The 9,550-nt window shown below is 47.3% G+C and overlaps 1 long non-coding RNA gene across 1 annotated transcript; it reads left to right on the top strand.

Annotated features, from left to right (window-relative positions):
• The first annotated feature begins 1,371 nt into the window (after nucleotides 1–1,371).
• LOC136577732 (uncharacterized) lies at nucleotides 1,372–6,920 on the top strand. The gene is made up of 3 exons (XR_010786545.1): nucleotides 1,372–1,552; nucleotides 4,245–4,467; nucleotides 6,862–6,920. It is a non-coding gene; the product is annotated as an uncharacterized lncRNA (long non-coding RNA).
• Nucleotides 6,921–9,550: the final 2,630 nt, after the last annotated feature.

Below are 9,550 nucleotides of genomic sequence, written 5' to 3' on the forward strand. Positions count from 1 at the left end.
GTCTTGCGACGGGAGGGTTTTAGCGGGAAGGATTTCAGTCTCCCGAGTCGGATAGAGGGAGAGAGCGGCGGGAGGCAGGACGGAAATCCTTTTCCCTGTTGGGGAGGCGACAGAGGGGGTTGGAGGCTCCAGGGACTTCCCCCTTTTCAGTGGGTTGTTTTATTTGATGTTTTTACCCAATTGTTAATAAGAATTTAAATAAACGGCCGCTGTGGCCAAAATTTATCCAAGCTAGAAGTTGCAGTGTTTTAATTGAAGAAAGGGGGAGGTTGGGTTAGGTCACAGAGGTCACATCCGATATACCCGCGTCAAGAGGCGCCGGAATAGTAGCCCCCGGGGATATATATGGAGGCAGCCCATGACAGGGTTAACGGGGAGGCCAGGGTTAATTGAAGGGTGAAGAGGGGGGGGGGGGTGTAGTATAGGGGGGAGTAGAGGGGGAAGTTAGAGAGAAAGTGCGGGAACAGCAGGGGGAGGAGCATCCCTAGGCGGCAACGGAGGAAGAAGAAGCAGAAGGAGAAGACGGAGGCCACGAGGAAGTCCCACCCACCCGCCCTTACTTTAGCATATAGGGGGCAGTTTAGTTAGTAGAAAGGGTCGTAGAGGTATCGCAACATTGTCATAGCGGCGTTCGGAAGGGGGGGGGGAGTTCTTGGAGCCAGCTGATGTGCGGGGCGGGGGGGGGGGGGAAACGGGGGGCTGATGGCTGCCTCCCCCCCCCTCCCCCTTTTTGGTATAGTGTGTGTGGTCAGCCTGTCGCCTCCCGGCTCTGTCAGGCCGTTGTCCCTGCAGAGAAACGTGGCTAGCCGAGGAACGGCTCGCGCCTCTCTGAGTCGGGAGGAGGAGGGCAACTAGGGGCAACCGGTTGTGTGTTGCCTCCCGAGTCGGCTGTCTTGCGACGGGAGGGTTTTAGCGGGAAGGATTTCAGTCTCCCGAGTCGGATAGAGGGAGAGAGCGGCGGGAGGCAGGACGGAAATCCTTTTCCCTGTTGGGGAGGCGACAGAGGGGGTTGGAGGCTCCAGGGACTTCCCCCTTTTCAGTGGGTTGTTTTATTTGATGTTTTTACCCAATTGTTAATAAGAATTTAAATAAACGGCCGCTGTGGCCAAAATTTATCCAAGCTAGAAGTTGCAGTGTTTTAATTGAAGAAAGGGGGAGGTTGGGTTAGGTCACAGAGGTCACATCCGATATACCCGCGTCATGTCTGGCTCCGTTGATGTCCCTCATATGACGGATCTGTCACACCGTTACTAAAGTCTTTCTGCTCCTATGATGCAAATGTGAACAGATTCTTAGGTGTAAGATATAAAGAGATATTGGTAAGTGGAGCTGTGCTTTATCTTGTCTCGATGTCCTCCATAATTGTAGGTTTACCACCTGGGCGAGGGTCAGGATTCCACGTCCTGGCTAAACAATAACAAAGGAGACCTGGGCAAGATGTTCCTCTCTCACTTGGAGAATGTGGTTGACTTCCTCCACACCGAGTTCCCCGAGAAGAAACTGCTGATGTGGGATGACATGCTGAGAAAGCTGAGCAGAGAGAGCATACAAGGTGAGTGGCCGCCTGTCTACTGTTTCCTTTTAGCAAAAACAGTAGCCAATCAGAGGGTGGGGTGGGGCTATAATACAGTGTAGCCAATCAGATCCTGGCAGTGATGAGTGTAGCAGCAGATGAGTATGCTGAGCATATGGGGCAATGACCTGTTCACTTTCTTTGGTATGTTAGTAAGACAGTAGCAGTGACGGAGGGGGACATACAAAAGGTTACAAGAAGCTACAGCAGCACAGAGTATCTTAGATCAGGAAGTGATCTGTGGTTGTGCTAGTGAGGACAGGACGGAATGTGATGTGTCAGCAAAGTGGAGACAAGTAGAAGGCCACAGACATGATTTAAAGTGACCCTCCGGTCCTGAAGAAACATAGATGGCCGCACCGCTAGTCTGACTACCTGAGGCACACTGTGCATTAATATGCATGGATAGTCAGCGCTTGCCATGCTGAATCCTCAGGTGAATTCCAGTCATCTAAGCCTCGCTTTACGGTGTATGTGCTGGAAGATGACATGAGAGGCGCACGTCACTTACATGGGATTCAGCCTGGTTTGTACCGACGTCAGAAGGAAAGTGGGTGGCAGCAAGAGGCTGAAGAGGAGGGATTTAACAAGTGACATCTTTACTTGGAGCTGTAATGGCGCCGCCTCTTGAGGCAGGGCATTTCACTAACAGGCGCTCTGCAATAAAAGTAGGATTTTGACTTTTTTGCCGATTTGCTCTATTCTGCTTAAAACATCAATGTTCTCCTGCTGCTATGCTGTTTTACACTGTGGGGCCAGGTAATATACCTATATTCTGCTGACAGGTTCCCTTAAAGGTAGTGGTAGGAGCAAGGGATAGTGATGCCAGATCTATGAGCAGGCCATACATAAGATTTCTCCGTTGGGGGTCAGTCAGGAGACCCCGTACGTGTATTAGATTGTTGGCAGTGGTGATTTAAGGGCTTTTTAACGCAAGAGTTTTTTTCCGTGCGAGTATGGTCCGATTTTTTATTTTACGGAAATAGAACGCACTGATTTCATAATCAGACAGTCTGAGTAAAAAAATGCAGCATATCCTATCTTGGTCTGATTCTTGGGCAAGAATTGTCCATTCAAATCAACCGGTGCATTAAAAAAACGGACATATGAGTGCGTTCTGATTTTTTTTTTCATGCACCCATTGATTTTAATAGAACTTTTCAATTAGATCAGTTGAGCCACCTTCCATTTTTTAATGCACAGAAAACACAGATGACACTTGGATGACAGTCTTGAGATGCAGTATACAAGAGAGCAGCACCAGGCGATGTTATATTGTAAGAATCACATGATACATCCAGCACAATCCACGTGTCTTCAGTAGAAAGAATCTTTATTCCCAAAACGACCAGATTACAGCAACGTTTCGACTCGCAAAGGTAGAGTCTTTCTCAAGCTGTCAGTACATACACATATACCCTTCATATAAAAGCCTCAACCAATCAAAGCATACATTAATTAAAAGTACTTAGCAGTGTATCTAACTCACCTGACCGGGGATGAGAGCGCACCTGTCACACTGTAACCACCACCTCAGATCACTCAAAGGGTGTTGCAGACGCCATCTTTGCCAGCTAATGCATACACAGGTGTTGTTTGTAGTCTCTGATTGGTTGAGGCTTTCTATTTATATGAAGGGTATATGTGTATGTACTGACAGCTTGAGAAAGACTCTACCTTTGCGAGTCGAAACGTTGCTGTAATCTGGTCGTTTTGGGAATAAAGATTCTTTCTAGTGAAGACACATGGATTGTGCTGGATGTATCATGTGATTCTTACAATATAACATCGCCTGGTGCTGCTCTCTTGTATACTGCATCTCTGGATTTATTGAGGACGTTGGTCCAGTCCTTTGGAGAAGCCTGCGCCTATGTGCTTTCTGCATTGAGTAAAAAAGAAAAAAACCCTCCTGAGTAGGATCTGTCGGTGAGTGCTGCTGCCTATACATTGCTTGTTTTCCTGTATATGATAGACTGTAGTCAGCGTGCACCTGACCGGGGTGTGAACCCACCTACTGATCTGGGTGACGATGTCCCAGAATTCCCACGACCGTTTGCATACACCGACGCTGATGCCACCAGGATACTGGCGGACATAGCAAATGACGGTACCTTCCTGAGTTCTCCATCTGTTTGCAATCTACAGTCTAAATATGAATTTGAAAAGAAAAAATTAATTTCGTATGGTCTGCATATGGTGACATTGAAGGAGTACTTCAACATGAAACGTATTCCAAGGGGGTTACGAACGAATGTCCGCCCGACTCTTATGATGGACAATATGGAATTTCGTTTAAAATATGAAGCAATAGCCAATAAATTCTCCTTCGATGTCATCTTGCTTAATATTGAATATTTGCAGGCTGAGACTAGGAAGCACCAAGCAACTTTATCTGAGATAGAGACACAGCTAACTTCTCAATTATCTGGCTCTGATCTTTCTGACCTAGTGAAGAAAATTGATGAATTATGTAGGCAATACAAGAAGGACATTGAATCCACTAAAATACAAAAGTGGCAACGCGATATAGATGACTATAGGTCCGGCAGGGTCTATAGTTGGCAGGGGGAGCGCAGAAATGGTGCTCAACAATTTAGATCTCGTCCCAATAGACGACAGAAGAGGAATGTGAATAGGAACCGTTCACCGTACTTTGGTTTTACATCGGCAGGATCCGATTCGACGGATGATCCTGGAGGACACAATAATGAGGAGAGATCTCAGTATTCTTTTTTAGATCGACGACCACCGATACGTTCCAAGGGAGGTCCTCCGTCGACAAAAGAACACGCCGCGGAGGCTGACGTCACAACCGCTCGAGGAAAAAACCCGATGACCACGCGGTCCAGGAACAGACGGAACTAACTACGGAAACCGCCACTTCGTCTCTGGTGGTAAATATCTCACAACGTATGTTATCCGATGTGGAAGTGCAAGTTCTATCTAAAGGGCTTTCATTTTGTCCCTCAGTTCCAGCTGACTGGTTTCAGCTGGAACTTGACTGTGATAAGTTTTTGAGGAAGCTCAAGCTACGCACATATTTTGCGGACAAGTCGAATGTTCAATCTAATGATGTACCATCTGACTCTAGCTTTGGTTTTACCTCAAAGAAACTTGGTTTACGGGGGAAAAGTACGTTCCAGCCCCCGACCACAGAAACGGCAGTAGAGACATATATGAAGTTGGTGAAGAGAGATCTTAAACAACTAAGAAAAAAAAGTGTATGTCAATATGTTCCCTCTAATTTGAACTAAGCTGAGAGACAGGCATTGCGTGATCTTCGGTCGGACGTGTCCATCACGATCAAACCTGCCAACAAGGGCGGTGCGGTGGTCGTGATGGACACGTCCCAATATAGAGCAGAAATACTCAATCAATTAAGAGATGTGGCAGTCTATGAATTGCTCAGCGGGGACCCCACGACACGATTCCAAGTACAACTTAAGAACATGGTGGATGAGGCCCTCTTGCTGGGGATTGTCGATAAGGCCCTGGCGGACTTTCTTTGTATCAAGCATCCAAGGGTACCCTGTATATACACCTTACCCAAAATTCACAAGAGGCTTGAGAGTCCGCTAGGCAGACCGATAATCTCCGGCAGAGGGTCCTTATTCAATAATCCCTCAAAATTCCTCGATCAGGTTCTATGGGAGTTTGCGGTAGGGGCTAATTCATATTTGAGAGATACGAGTGACTTTCTTGTAAAAATACAGGAAATACAGATTAATGCACAAACTGTTCTGGTGACGATGGATGTAATATCACTTTACACTATCATTACCCATTCCAGGGGTGTTGAGGCGGTGCGTGGGTGCCTCGTTGGATCCCAATTACCAAATTCTTCTGTTCAATTTACCCTGGCGCTGCTGGAGTTCATTTTACACAACAACTACTTTCTATTTGAAGAGTCTTATTACCGGCAGTGCCAGGGTACCGCGATGGGGTCCAACGTGGCGCCCACGTACGCAAACATCTTCATGGACTGGATTGAAAGGAACCATATATACACGCATTCGATGTGGCCCAAAGTGCCATTCTGGGGCCGCTACATCGATGATGTGTTTTTCCTGTGGGAGGGCACCATCGATGAATTAACCCTCTTCCATGCATCGCTGAATGAAATTCTACCTGAATTGAATTTCACGATGGCCCACTCACAGGATAGAATACATTTCCTTGATGTCCTGGTAATCAAAAATGGATTGACGTTGGAAACTGATCTGTTTTGCAAGGAGACGGACCGTAACAACTTGCTCCTATTTGGGAGTTGTCATCCCAGTAAGACTGTAACATCACTACCTTGGAGCCAGTTGTTGCGGGTCTGTCGAATTGTAAGAGAGACAGATGTGGATGAAAGGCTGAGGCAGATGTGCCAGAAGTTCAAAGAAAGGGGTTATCCGCACAGATTAGTTGAGGGTGCCTCTGAGAAGGCGAGGGCCCGTAATCGTATTGAGCTTTTGACCCCTCGAGAAAAGCTAGGGACTACAGGACGGATGCTATTTGTTTCTACCTATAATGGTATGAGCGGACAGATTTCCAATGTTCTGCGACGATACTGGTCCATTCTGTCAAAAAGCTGTCCCCAAATTACGGAATTCCATAGTCCCCCGATGATGGCGTACAGGAGGGGTCCCAATATAAGAGACCAGTTGGTACAATCATATCGGAAAACAGCTAAGATGGGAGGTCAACAGGTCTTAACGCAACCCAGGCGTGGGAATTTTCCATGCCTGGGTTGTTCCTGCTGTAGCAATTTGCTGAGGGGCGAATTCTTTTATCATCCACAGACTGGAAAAAAGTTCCAAATCAAAGGACATTTTACATGTCACTCGTCTTTTGTCGTCTATATTATTACATGCCCCTGCTGGCTATATTATGTGGGAGAAACAACCACTGAGATTAAAACGAGGATTACGAACCATAAGAGCACGGTTCGCACCAAAAAGGTTGATTTCCCCATACCACGCCACTTTGTGGAACAGAATCATTCAACGAGCCAGTTGCGCTTCAGAGTCATCGACCAGGTCCCTTTAGACATCAGGGGAGGGGACAGGGAGATGGCTCTGAAGCGTAAAGAACTTGAATGGATCTTTAGGCTGGAGACTTTGTCTCCACTAGGTCTTAATCTTGAATTCAACACTGCTATGCATTTATAGGTGGATGGGTGACGTCAGCACCCTGAATTACCATTTGCATTTTTTGATATGCGTCATTTTATGCAGTTTGTACTTATTAACTGATTTGTAATATATGTCTCTTTTTCTCCTTTTTTCTCTTTCTGTTTTTAGATTGTAAACCGGTTGGAGAGCACGCACCTACACCTGGACTTCCGCCTCATATGATTTTTGATGTCCATTTGCGATTTTGTGCATAATTGATTGAAAAGATATAAGCAACATGTTTTTGAAGAAATGATCCTCTTTCTCAGCTATGCCTTAATTCCTTCCGCATTAATAAAAACACTGCATGAACATTAGGTCGTAGTCCTGTTGTCCTTAGATAATGGGGGTGATACTTATCACTAGTGGGGTACCCTAGTATTAAAAGGTGTTTAGCTACTTGCATGCACACTTTACGCTATACGTTAGGATATGATTTGAATGTTACTATTGTATGGAGCGGGATTAACCCTCAATCCTTCTCCATACAATCCATGGGTACTGGTGCATTATGTCTCCACTGGATGTATGGGTGGAGATATGGGTTGGCCGGTGTCACGGACAGAGAACTTCTAGGCCATGCCTCCCTCACCTCCTGCAACCTCTTGAAATAGCCCTGGCAGCTCGCTTGTGTACCCCCACCCCGATACAGTGCTTATACCCACATGGCCGTGGCAGCTGACACGTGTTCCCGCCGGAGTCCCATCTGTGCTCCGCTGCCGCTGTGCTCATACCTCTCCTCCGCTCCTGTTCCTCCTGCAGCTGCTGCTGCCGGGGTCGCTGTTACTCTCCAAACCAAGCTGTGTCTGTCCATGCACCCATGGCACCACTCTCCTCCCCGCTGTCACCCTGCATGCTGCCATGTCAAACATCGCTCTCTTTGGCCATGTCCCCCTGGTGGCGCTGTCGGTGTCCTCGCTCTCAACCTGCATCGTGCCGCTCACCCCACCTTCTCCCCGCCGGCTCACTGAGCCAAAAGGATCCATAGCAGCTGAGGGGGGCGTGCCCTGGGAGTTCCCTGTAACTGACAGTGGCTAACCGATGTCTCCACCCATACATACGGTGGAGACATAATGCACCAGTACCCAAACAGCGAACCTCCTTGATGTAACTACGTTATGGAGACATTGAGGTTTGTCAAGATTCCCCTTGACATTTGGGACATCAACATCCTTAGGTCTCCAACTCTCCGTATACTTCAACCTACGGAACTGATGAAGGGGTTTTGTGCCGTAAAGCGTTTCACACTATAAATATGAAAGAAATATTAAAGATGATCGAGTGTTGCAGTAAACCACCAGTTCTTGTAGTTCTATCCTCCCGTTGAATCTATGAACGACACATGGAGTACATGGGTCTGGAAGAGATCTCCGTCTGCTCCGCCTCCATTCACTTTAATTACTATTGCTTCTGTGTAAAGTACAGGACCGATAGTCGCTGGTATGGCTGCCAAGCGCTAAAGCTTCCAATAGTCGTACTGTGCGAAGGTACCTTAAGGGCTCATACACACTGGTGACAGATTTTTCTGCAATGCGAGAGTGAGTGAAAATGCATGATTATGAAACCAATTATTTTCAATGGTTTGATTCTCATTTGCGATGTGCTCACTTAAGACTCGCAGCGCCAAGAAAAATCAGCGCTATCGCCCATTGTTTTCAATGGGGTCGGTGGCAGCAGCGGTGGCCCCATTAAAAACATAGGGAGTACATTGCGCTCCCCTGACACAGCTGTGACAGCTATGACAAGGAATTCCTTCATTCCTGCGGGGGTGAAGGAAGCCTCTGCCACAGCTGTGGCAGAGTTCCCTTATGCTATCCCATTGCTTTCAATGTGGCCAGTGCTGCCGCAGCCCCATTGAAAGCAATGAAATAAAGGCCACCATGGGGGGCAATGATTTTCGGGGAGGAGGCTTGACATAAAAACCCTACCCCTAAAATCATCCCTAGCTGTAAAACAAAAGTAAAAAAATAAATTTACTCACCTAGAAGAACTGTCCGGCTCTTCTTTCCGTGCCCGGCCGTCTTCATCTGTCATCTGGTGGCCGGGGATTGAAAAATCCCTGCCTCCAGAAAGAGCTGCTTCTGATTGGCTGAACGCTGTGTTCAATCAGAGGTAGCGCCCAGCTGTCATTGAATCAGCCGTCACTGAGCCAGAGGCACTATCACCAAATGGGGCCTATCCTCCCCCCAAGTAAAGGTTGGGGGCACCAAATATGGCCAGTCGCACCAGTGGTAGGGGAGGACCTTTCTCTAAACACGGCCAGTCGCACCGGAGGCAGGGGTCACCATTTGCCAAACATAACTAGTTACATTTGGAACGAGGGGGGGCACCGAACGCCACACACGGTCAATCGCACCACGGGCATTTTTTTCGCCACACAAGACCAATCACAATGCATGCATTGGGGGGCACCTTGACTTCACCACACAAGGCAAATCGCACCGCGGGCATGGGAGCCACCTTTTATTGCGCCACACATGTCCAATCGCACAGTGGGCATGGGGGCCACCTTATTTTGGAAATCTCACCCCCTTTGTTGCTACTGTAAGTGCTGGAGGGTATGCATGGAAAATCCACTACAAATCCACTCCTACAGTTATCTGTATTCTTGGTGCTTGACAAAAGGTCAAAATGCTACAAATCTGTATGCATGAGGCTGCTGTCACACGTGCGTTCAGAAAATGCAGTCCAAAAACCGCCGCGTTTTACTGTGATTTCGCGCTGCATTTTGGAACACTTTGACAGTTTTTTTTAATGCACCCCACCGTGATGGGTGATTGAGATGCGTTACAAAGTGCTAAAATGCGCAAAAATATAG

Source organism: Eleutherodactylus coqui, chromosome 8 (assembly GCF_035609145.1).
Source record: "Eleutherodactylus coqui strain aEleCoq1 chromosome 8, aEleCoq1.hap1, whole genome shotgun sequence".
In the NCBI taxonomy this organism is placed as follows: domain Eukaryota; kingdom Metazoa; phylum Chordata; class Amphibia; order Anura; family Eleutherodactylidae; genus Eleutherodactylus; species Eleutherodactylus coqui.